Here is a 10017-nt window from a genome sequence, read left to right as displayed (position 1 = left end):
TGATTTCATTGATAATTAATAAAAGACTTGTTTTTTTATTACGGGCTCTATCTATTTAAATATTTAAATAAGATATACCATAGTTTAGAGTAAAGCTTTTTATGGATTATGATGAGATCATAATAGTGAGACCTAAAAGATGATAACTCTAAACTTAAATAGTTCCCGGTCATAGGATTACTAACTGGTAATTAATAATCCGCAAAGATTGGTACATACTATGCTTGCTCCCTTCAGGAGGATGTCTGTTCTCATAGGCATTTGTGTGGTGAAACTATAGCTAGTGTGTAGGTGCTTATCAGGGAATAAGTTCACTGAACATGACTCGATAAGTTGAACAACTAATGGAGATTACTCACGTGTCAATAGTTATTCATTAAGTGATAGTTGTACAAGTGTCCTTAGACTTGAGATCGTTAAAGGTATCTTATATATAATGAACTGTGCTTTGGTTTAGTCCTTAGTCTCAAGGACATCCATTAGGTCTATTCTGGGCATAGGGATTTGTGTATAGAGATAGTTAACGTCAATAGAGGATCTACACCTTCCAGTATAGGAAGAGAATATCCTATGTTATTCTTAGTATGCGAGTTCTGGAATATCTGGCCAGAGTGTATGAAATTAGAAAGGAGTTTCTAATTTGCATTAATATAAACTTTGCATTATGAATAAGAAATCATATGATTAAATTTGATAGGCTTGACACGAGATCCATGCCTTGTATTTATTCGGGATATTATAAGGGTAGAAGGAATTCATTATACGGTAACTAGTCACTGACAGGTTCTTGATATTCTAAGCAGTGAATTCATATTATCCGGATAGTCGCGATATGTTGAGAAGCATCACTCACGATGTAGAATAAATATAATTAAACAGTTAATTATATTTAGTGAATTTTAGTATTCATGTAAATAATTAATAAAAGTTTATTATTATTTACTTCTACTACCGGCATAATAATGAACCTACAGGGTCACACCATAAAAGAATATTTTCTTTGATAAAATAATGAGAGAGAGAATTATTTTCCAAATAGTTAAGAAAAGAAATAATGATTAAAATAGTTTTAATTATTATTAAAGCATTTTATGAAGATAAAATGTGGGGGTTAATATATATAAAGATATATTATAAAACCCTAGGAGAGTCCTATAAATAGAATGAGATGGATGGCTCATTCAATTGACACACAATTTTGGTTTTGTAAAAACCCTAGCCTCCATCTTCTTCTTCTCTCTCTCTCTCCCAAAAACTCCATTTTTATAAAAACTCAGTTTTATAAAAAGGTTCATCGAAGAGGATCGTTCTTGGTGGATACCGGTAGAGTGCTTCACATACTGAGGAGCAACTGCTAGCACTCCATTTTTATAAAGCTTCGATTCACAAGGTATGGTTACGATTTTTCAGTTTTTCCCTTTTATACGTTTTTCTATATGTGCGGTATATGGTTTTTACGGTATAATTGTTATTTCACGCTTCCGCTCATCCGTAAATTCCATCATTGGCATCAGAGCTAGGTTCTGCATATAGAGATTCATATAAAAATTTCAGATTTTTTATGCATGTATGGATTTATTATGATTTTTGCAAGTTTATTTGGATTTAATTATGAATTAATTCGAAATAATTTTTGCATGAGATTTTGACTACTGATCTGGGTTCTACAAGTGTTGTAGATCATCTAGGTATTTTTTTCATAATTTTGCGATGTGTAGATTATTTGTTATGAATTTTTTAAAATTGTTTTAATTAAAATTTATGAAATAATTTTGCATGTGAATAATTATGATTAAAATTTGCACAAGGACCCATGGCTGATTTGGTATTTTTCTGCTACTCCCTGATTTAAGAAATCATATTATTTTGATTTTTATTAATTTATTAATTAAATGTTAATTAATTTATTAATAATAAAATTAAAATAATAAATTAATAAAGAGTTATTAATAAGGGAGTAAAGGGAAGGGGGTTTCATCCTTTTTGTAACAGCAGCAAAAGGAAATGGCAGGAGTAATAACAAGAAAAAAAAGGAGAAAACTGCTGTCCGGCTGCTGCAGGCGCGTGCGGCGCACGCGGGGTGGGGGTGTGTTGCGCATTCCGTGAATGCGTTACACACTGTTGCGCATTTACGAATGCGTTACACACGTAAATGGCTCAACAGTGTTGTAACGCATTACGTGAATGCATTATAGACCTTGTAACGCATTACTGTAATGCGTTACAGCCCATCTGTCTTTTTAAAATTTGATTTTTGGGAGTTTCGTAACTCCGTTTTGGGCGTGCAATATATCGTTGGATTCGTTTTTCCGAGACGGATGTAATGGAGTGGTCAAATATTTTTTATATAAAAGTTTTGCACTGTTTATATTCCCGAAAGTGTTTTAAAGCATGTTTTAATTGTTTTAATTGCTTTTAAAGGCTATAATAAATCCATACATCATTATATCAATGTGTGACATGATATTACTTGCATGCTTACTTGTATATTTATTTTTATATATGAGATATATGCCTGTGTTTACCATGCGATGATAGATTTAGGTGAACTTAAATCAATATAAGGCGTGCTCTACAAAATCTAGAATAGGAATCGTTTCTTGCCTTGACAATAATATTATGAATACAATCATGAGATTCTTATGTTTATGAAACACATAATTAAATATGAATTTTTAATTTTGAGAGAAAGGATGATTCTGTCAACAACAGATTTCTATCTGTAAGAAAGGGTTATTAAGTGACGCCTCTTGACAATGCTCCACCCGATCTGGGAATCATCTGATTATCGATTATTGATTTGAAATATTTAATTTAAAAGGAAGAATCTCTTTATAATATGATTATGATTATAACGTAATATAATCCCTCTAAAATTAAATAATATCAAGTAGTAATTGGCCAATGACACAACGGGCTTGTGTCGGTCATAGCCTTCCAACATGATAGAAAGTGGTTCTTATTTTTAAATTATTGTCGTTTCGTGCTACAGCCGAGGGCTTTGATTTCGAAATAAGGAATACTTGTCTATTACATAGAGATGTGTACATTGAATTAGAATCTAAAGGTCGTTACGTACTACAGCCGTGGGCTTTTGGAGACTGATTTAATTGTATGAAATGTTGGGTTAGACTTGACTTAGAATATTGAGTTTGTCGTGCTACAGCCGTGACTCAATTATTCAAGAGGCTAAAATTATATTAGGGAATAACATAAGATGTAATTGACAAGAGTTGTCTGCTTATTGAACATCACATGACGTTTCATGCTACATCCGAGGTTGTGTAATGGAATGTAGGATCCCTATTCCCACTAGCATTATGAATGCCTAATTTTCACTTGGGGGTGTATAAATTAGATAAACTAGTGGGAGCCACTAATGAATAAAGACCCGATTCATATAGTGTTTTGAAATGAAATTGAATATTTGCTAAGTGTTGTTATGTGTTTATCATTTACAGATTTACGGTAGGAAATACCATTCCGGCACAATATGAGGCAGGGTGGGCATCGGATTAGCAGGTATATAATTGTCGGGATGCCCCAAAACATTAGGAGCATAAAAAATGAAAATGGAAGAAAAGATAGCAAAAGCTACCCTTCGTTATATCTTCTGCACTATCACTCCGGAGTATACTAGATGCTCACAAGTTGACTGGTCCTAATTTTGCTGACTGGCTTCGAAACTTGAGAATTTTTCTCAGGGTGGAGAAGCTGGAATATGTGCTTGACTCACCTAAGCCTACTGAACCTGCTAACGATGCACATAATTATGAACATGTTGTGTATCGTAAGTGGATAGATGATGCAAATGTTACTCAATGCAACATGCTAGCTTCCTTGAACATTGAGCTACAGAAGCAGCATGAGCATATGGATGCTCACACTATCCTTATGCATCTACAATAGTTGTATGATGTGGCAGGGAGGACAGCTCGATATGAGATATCGAAGGAGCTGTTCAGTTGTAGGATGTCTGAGGGATTATCCGTGAATGACCATGTACTTAAGATGATCAATTTGATTGAACGTCTTGGACAACTTGGTTTTGCCATGGATGGGGAGCTGAGCCAAGACTTGGTCTTGCAATCACTTCCGGGTTCATTTTCGCAGTTTGTTGTGAACTTTCACATGAATAAGCTGGATGTCAGCCTGGCTGAACTCCACAACATGTTGAAGTCTGCGGAATCGAATTTTCCCCCTAAGAAGAGTTCTGTTCTTCTAATTGGTGAAGGTTCCAATCCTAAAAAAAGGAAGAGGAACTCTTCCAAGAAGAAGAAAGTAGGTGAAGAAAAGCCGGTTCCACCAAAAGCTGAAGACCCCAAGAGCAAAGTTGTTTGCTTTCACTGTAACAAGGTGGGGCACTGGAAGAGGAACTGCAAGGTTTACCTTGCAGAGTTGAAGAAGAAGAAGGGGAGTGAGACTACCGCTTCTGATTCAGGTATGTTCATGATAGAAATGAATATGTCATTAAGTCAAATTTCTACTTGGGTATTAGATACCGCCTGAGGTTCTTACATCTGCAATTCGTTGCAGGGACCAAGGAGAAGTAGGACTCTTGAGGAAGAGGAGGTGATTCTACTGATGGGAAATGGAGCAAGAGTTGCTGCTGAAGATGTAGGATCATTTCATTTACATATTCCTACGGGCAAGACTATTGTTTGAAATAATTGTTATTTTGTTTCCTCGATTGTAAGGAATATTGTTTATATTCCTATGATGGATTTGGATGGTTTTTCATTTTATTATTAAGAATAATGAATGTTCTATCCTTCGAGATAATATTCTTTATTGACGTGGTATTTTAAATAATGGTCTGTATGTATGTGACATAATTTACTTCAGATTGAACAAACTAATAAAAAAAAGGGATGATGAAAATCTCACTTTCTTTTGGCACTGCAGACTTGGTCATATTAGTGAAAATAGACTGCGGACATTGCATAAGGAAGGGTTACTTGACCCCTTTTGATTTTGAATCATATCCTACATGCGAGTCTTGTTTATTGGGTAAAATGACCAAATCTCCATTTAGTGGACATGGAGAGAGGGCTGCAGATTTGCTAGGATTGGTACACACAGATGTATGTGGACCAATGTCTACGCAAGCCATGGGTGGATTTTCATACTTTATTACTTTCATAGATGATAGATCTAGATTCGGATATGTGTTTGATGAAACACAAGTCTGATGCCATTGAAAAGTTCAAAGAGTAAAAGTATGAAGTGGAGAAACAAACCAAAAATGGTATTATAACTCTTCGATCAGATCGAGGTGGTGAATACTTGAATGGAGAGTTTCTGGATTATCTCAAAGAAAAGGGTATAGTCTCCCAGTGGACTCCTCCAGATTGGTATCTGAAAGGAGAAATCAAACTTTGTTAGACATGGTTCGGTCCATGATGAGCTATGCGAATCTTCCAGTATTCCTATGGGGTTATGCATTGGAAACCTCAGCATATTTACTGAATAAGGTGCCTTCCAAATCTGTTCCTCAAACTCTATATGAGATATGGAAAGAAAGGAAACCGAGTCTTAAACACGTTAAGATTTGGGGATGTCCAGCTTATATCAAGAAAGTTGACCCAGATAAGCTGGAATCTTAATCCGTAAAATGTAATTTTGTGGGATATCCTAAAGAGATTTTGGGGTATTACTTTTGTACCGATCATCGGGTGTTTGTCTTCAGACATGCTACCTTCTTGGAAAAGGAGTTTATCCTTGAAGGAAACAATGGGAGCAAAATTGAACTTGATGAAGTTCAAGAAGCACAAACTACTACGGATCATGTGGAAACACCTGTTTAGACTGAACAACCTTCTGTGGAACAGCTTGTTTGTAGGTCAGAGAGAGTGTCTCACCAACCTGAGAGGTATTATGGCCTTGTCATTAAGAATGACAATGAGTTGTCAATCATTGATGATGACAACCCTGTGACCTATAATGAGGCTATGAGTAGTGTTGACTCAGAGAAATGGCAAAGTGCCATGAAATCCGAAATGGAATCTATGTATACGGTATACAAAAGAAAGATTAGAGCAGATGGCCAGGTGGAGACCTGTAAAGCTAGGCTTGTGGCAAAAGGATTCAAACAAAGGCAATGGATTGACTTTGATGAAACCTTTTACCTATAGCCCTGTTAAAATCAGTTCGGATTTTGCTTGCGATTGCTGCTTACTACGACTATGAGATCTGGCAAATGGACAGATGGTTTTCTTTCCAAGGGAAATGAAAACCTAGTGTGTAAGCTGCCATGAACCATATGTGGTTTAAAGCAAGCTTCTCATAGATGGAACATCCGTTTTGATGAGACAATCAAAGAGTTTGGTTTTATAAAAAACGTTGATGAACCATGTGTCTACAAAAGGGTTAGTGGGAGCGCGGTAACATTTCTTGTATTGTATTGAAAGAGAGTTAACACACATAACAACATAGCAGACCCACTCACAAAGCCACTTTCTGAAAGTCACTTTGATCGTCATAAAGACAAGATGGGTATTAGATACCAGAGTGATTGGCTTTAATACAAGTGGGAGATTGAAAGAGATATGTCCTAAGTCCAATCACGTATGAGGATTTAGGAATAACTTTTATGTAATCTGTTTTGATTTCATTGATAATTAATAAAAGACTTGTTTTGTTTTTATTACGGGCTCTATCTATTTAAATGTTTAAATAAGATATACCATAGTTTAGAGTAAAGCTTTTTATGGATTATGATGAGATCATAATAGTGAGACCTAAAAGATGATAACTCTAAACTTAAATAGTTCCCGGTCATAGGATTACTAACTGGTAATTAATAATCCGCAAAGATTGGTACATACTATGCTTGCTCCCTTCAGGAGGATGTCTGTTCTCATAGGCATTTGTGTGGTGACATTATAGCTAGTGTGTAGGTGCTTATCAGGGAATAAGTTCACTGAACATGACTCGATAAGTTGAACAACTAATGAAGATTACTCACGTGTCAATAGTTATTCACTAAGTGATAGTTGTACAAGTGTCCTTAGACTTGAGATCGTTAAAGGTATCTTATATATAATGAACTGTGCTTTGGTTTAGTCCTTAGTCTCAAGGACATCCATTAGGTCTATTCTGGGCATAGGGATTTGTGTATAGAGATAGTTAACGTCAATAGAGGATCTACCCCTTCCAGTATAGGAAGAGAATATCCTATGTTATTCTTAGTATGCGAGTTCTGAAATCTCTGGCCAGAGTGTATGAAATTAGAAAGGAGTTTCTAATTTGCATTAATATGAACTTTGCATTATGAATAAGAAATCATATGATTAAATTTGATAGGCTTGACACGAGATCCATGCCTTGTATTTATTCGGGATATTATAAGGGTAGAAGGAATTCATTGTACGGTAACTAGTCACTGACAGGTTCTTGATATTCTAAGCAGTGAATTCATATTATCCAGATAGTCGCGATATATTGAGAAGCATCACTCACGATGTAGAATAAATATAATTAATCAGTTAATTATATTTAGTGAATTTTAGTATTCATGTAAATAATTAATAAAAGTTTATTATTATTTATTCCTACTACCGGCATAATAATGAAGATATATTATAAAACCCTAGGAGAGCCCTATAAATAGAATGAGATGGATGGCTCATTCAATTGACACACAATTTTGGTTTTATGAAAACCCTAGCCTCCATCTTCTTCTTCTCTCTCTCTCCCCCAAAAACTCTATTTTTATAAAAACTCAGTTTTATAAAAAGGTTCATCGAAGAGGATCGTTCTTGGTGGATACCGGTAGAATGCTTCATACACTGAGGAGCAACTGCTAGCACTCCATTTTTATAAAGCTTCGATTCACAAGGTATGGTTACGATTTCTCAGTTTTTCCCTTTTATACGTTTTTCTATATGTGCGGTATATGGTTTTTACGGTATAATTGTTATTTCACGCTTCCGCTCATCGGTAAATTCCATCAATAATGTCTTCTTCGGCTTATATAGAAGCTTTCAACTCCTTGGGGTTGGCATATAAGACAACCAAAGGGGCCCCTGGTACTGGATCCGGATCTGCGGATGCCGAGGGTGGTGCCGAGTCTTCTGCCCCCCCGGAACTGCCCAGTCTGGGCGACATTGCTTTGAACGAGGACCCGGATGTCCAGGAGATCTCTGAGGACCCTCTTTCGAAGAAAAGGAAGTCCGCCCCGGGAAAGCTTCCCCGCGGAAAAGCTGTCGTTGCTGACCGGGTCGTTTGTGATTCGGAAGGGAAGGGCCCGGACGGGGGTCTCATCAGGATAGGGACAAAGAGCCTGGTTGACCTAGCCGGGTTCATGTCTAGTATTCCTTCCCCATATGACTATGAGGAGGTGGAGGGATACAGCATGGCTGCGGCTCTGAAAAGGATCACCGGGCAATGGGGACAGGTATCCAAAATTTTCATGCCTTTGGTTCCGGATTGCGTCCCCCATTCTTTTTTTTGTACTTAGTCAATTTCTGTCTTTTTCAGCTCGGGAGTGCCATATCTATATGCTCAGATGTTGTCTACACGGAGGTCTGAACCAATACCGAGAAGATACGGGCTGATACTCTGCAGGGAGAGCTGGAGGAAGCCCGGAAGGGATTCCGTATGGTAGAGTCCGGGTTGAATGATAAGCTAAAGGATTTAGAGGACCGGGCTGAGGGACTTTCCAAGGAGGTAGAGAGGCTCAAGGACGAACTCGCTGGAAAGGAGAACTTGAACAAGGAGGCTATGATTTCTGAGTTCAAGGCCAGCGATGTTTATGACTTCGAGGTTGCTCAGGCCGGAGTTCCTGAAGTCCACAGATCCTGGGTCGTCGCCGAGCGCCACATTAAGACCGACCCCTTGGCGTCCTGGGAGAGCTTCATCCAGGAGTTCCTTGCTGCCAAGGCTACAGTGGAGCAGGGTCAGGGGGAACCGGAGCCTTATGACGACCCAGCCCCAGCTTCCTCTAGATCCGGACCAACTTTGCTAAGCTTCTCGGGCCCAGTCCTTGTAATTTCTTTTTCTAGGATTTCCAATTCTCGTACTTTGATTTGAACTATTTGTAATACTTGGATTCGTCCCGGATTGATGGCAATCCGGATCCTGCTTTAAAATTTACTTCTGTTGCCTTGTACTTTCCTTCCATTGTAGAAGATATTTGCTCGTCTTCCATCTGTACTTTTTATTTTTATGAGCAATCCGGATCCTGGCTCTATTGCCCAAATGATCCTGATCCGGGCTGTGGCTATGGCCCCTAACCCGGATTGGGTTTATATCAGGGTTGTTCCGGGTATGGAGCCTTATCCGGGTTGATGTTTGCTTTTTTGCTTAAGTACATAATGGTTGTTTCTAACCCGGATTCGAATGCTTATCCGGGTTGCTTTTGCTTGTTAATTTGCTCTCAATCCGGGGATGATACCCTCCCAGGATGATGTTTGTTTGTTAGCTTTATGTACTTAGACAATATAAGTACATGATGGTTGTTTTAACCCAGATTCGAATGCTTATCTGGGTTGATTTTTGGTTTTGAATTTGCTTTCAATCCGGGTATTATACGGTATCCGGATTGATGGTTGCTCTATTTACTTAGAAATTTTCTAAGCAAATAGTGGCTGCTTTTGTTTGATGCTTTGAATTCGGATATTAGACTGTATCCGGATTGTTTGTTGCTTTGTTTACTAGTAATTTAAGAGTAATGACTTTATAAGAAAGGAAAATTCTTTTCATTGGATTGAAAGTTTTCTTCATACAAAATATGGTATCATAGATTGGTTGCTTGTCATAGGCTACAAGTTTTGGTTGCTTCCTCTACTGATAAAATTTTCTGAGCCTGAGTCCACGCCATGTATTTGGTATCTCAGATTTATCCATGTTCATGAGCTTGTATGTTCCTGGCCTTAGGACTTCCTTGACTTTATATGGGCCTTCCCACCTTGGCATTAACTTCCCGGTGTTGGTAGGATCTGAAGCTTCCGTGTCTCGAAGGACCAAGTCTCCAACTTGAAAGTTTTTGACCCGGGACTTCTTGCTGAAGTGCTC

Source organism: Apium graveolens, chromosome 7 (assembly GCF_009905375.1).
Source record: "Apium graveolens cultivar Ventura chromosome 7, ASM990537v1, whole genome shotgun sequence".
Lineage (NCBI taxonomy): Eukaryota > Viridiplantae > Streptophyta > Magnoliopsida > Apiales > Apiaceae > Apium > Apium graveolens.
The sequence above is the reverse complement of the archived record's forward strand: the minus strand, read 5'-3'. Positions refer to the sequence as shown.